Consider the following 2,225-nt stretch of genomic DNA (forward strand, 5'->3'; position numbering starts at 1 on the left):
TTTTTTGGTTGCAGCTGTCATTGTTGTTTGGCAGGCCCGGGCTGGATTCGAACCTGCCACCTTAGGTGTATGTGGCTGGCGCCTTAGCCACTTGAGCCCCAGGCGCCGAGCCATGGCTCATGTCTTAATTTCAGTTAAATGCCTAAGATATATATTTTTTTCTTTTTAAAGAAACTGGGTTTTGTTCTGTTATCCAGGCTTGACTCCCACTCTTGGGCTCAAATGATCTTCCCATCTCAACCTCCTGAGTAGCTAAGTCTATAGGTGCATGCCGCAACATCTGGCTCCTAAGTGCCTGATACTTTAATTAATGTAATTTTTACTTTTTAATGTGCACAAATATTTTTAAGTTACTGAAAGGTCTAGAAATCACATTAGTAATGTGATTCATGTAGAAAGAGCAATCTGAATGATTACTTTTGAATAGTTAACTGGTTAACCAATGGTTAACTAAATGGTTATGTTACTACTGAATGGTTCTATAAAATGGAAAATGTATTTACTTATGTCTTTGCACTTTATTGTTTTTTCTCTTTCATCTCATACACCCGACAAATCACCCAGGTTTGCAATAATCTCATAATTTGGCCTTGTACAATCTTTAAAATAAAATTCTGAAGTCAAAACCATACTTCTTTTAGATGGATATGTATTTTTGCTCCTTTTTGAACTTCAGAATGTAATTGTTTAAGTTCTTTGGTTTAATTCATAGAGGCATAATAATGTAAAAAAATATATTTGTGATGGGATGTAAGGGAAACAAATATTTCTTCTGTCTTCTGTAAGAAGTTTTTCAGATTTTAGAAAAATTTCCAAACTCTTACACTGTATATATAGAAATTTGAGTATATTTTATATTAGAATTTATAATGCTTCAAGATAATGAAAGTTCATTATAAACAACCTAACTCATTTAACACATCTTCACCTAAAGGTTGGTTTTTATCCCTTAATTCTTCTCTGCTAGACAAAAGAAAAGCTTCAGAGGGCTTTTATACTGGACTTTTGTTCGTAAATATAATTAAACTTGAATTATATTAAGATATAAGTAAGTAGAACTAAATATTACTATTTAAAAAATGAGATCCACAGGCAGGCTTCATTCTTCCAAGCTCATCATAACAACATACAAAGGGATGGATGCTTAAAGTATTTAGCACACCCTCTAAATATGAATAAGTCTGTCTTAATCCACCTTCCTGTCTCTATAAGGCCATCATCATGTAGCATGCTTAAAAATGTCAACTAATGTATGGTCCTTATAGTTGTCTTAGACTTTAGGTAGCTCAAATTATAATTGCTAAGTATTGTCCTTGGTGACTTTTTTCTTAAGAGAAAGGAATTTGGATCATAACATTTTAAACCTAAAACCTCTGATTCATGCCACTCAAGGAAAGATTTCATGGATATGTATATCATTGAAGAACTTACTATTTCTATAATAGAAACCAAAAAGGCATAATGAATAACAAGCTTTAGGAAGTCTTTTAAGTCTTTTAAAGTTTGACTGTTTGCACTTTAAAATTATTCTTAATCTGCAGGTCAGACAGTGATTCTATATGTCTTAGCAGAATCTTAACTTTAAAAATATGGAAGGATTGTGATTGAAGAGTAAGATCTTCAGTTTATAGTGAAAGTGGCCGTTTCTATACTTAGAATTTGAGTTAATCCTATTACATTTAGATGTATAGATTCATATCATGTTTTTTTTCCTTTGATAACTTTGTTATAAAATAATTCATTTGCAAATTCCTAATGAGAGAAGCTGGGTTTGAGAGGTGGTGGCCAAAGTAGAGAGGTTAGGCTGAATAGTAGAATCAAAGTTGTGTGTTTTATATAAGTTCTCATGTAAGTTTTGGAGTTTATATCAAATTTTGTGAACATTTGTTCTTTTTACTGATATTTTCTAGGTGGATATATATGTTGTTTCCAAAGCTATAAGGGATTTATAAATAGCTCAACCTGAAATAGTCACCAACCTACTTAGACTCTGTGTTTTGTTATGGATAAAAGGTCAGTGATAACAAATCCTAGATTAGGGAAATACTCTTCAGAAGCGGCTTACTGAGTCACCATCCTTTTGATCATAGGCGCATAGGCGGTCATCAGCACAGAACTTCAGGATTACATCATTCAGCCTACAGTGCTTTGGCTAATTATATGTGACATAATTAATTTTAACATCTTGAATTAGGTTAATTATATATATATTTAATTTTTTTTTT

The 2,225-nt window shown here is 32.2% G+C and overlaps 1 protein-coding gene across 1 annotated transcript in view; it reads left to right on the forward strand.

Moving 5' to 3' along the window:
- EPB41L5 (erythrocyte membrane protein band 4.1 like 5) overlaps window positions 1-2,225 on the forward strand; it is a 114,499-nt gene that overhangs the window by 68,641 nt on the left and 43,633 nt on the right. The gene's annotated exons all lie outside the window — the stretch shown is intronic.

The sequence above is a fragment of the Otolemur garnettii genome, unplaced genomic scaffold, assembly GCF_000181295.1.
Source record: "Otolemur garnettii isolate 467f Iridium unplaced genomic scaffold, OtoGar3 scaffold00059, whole genome shotgun sequence".
Taxonomy (NCBI): domain Eukaryota; kingdom Metazoa; phylum Chordata; class Mammalia; order Primates; family Galagidae; genus Otolemur; species Otolemur garnettii.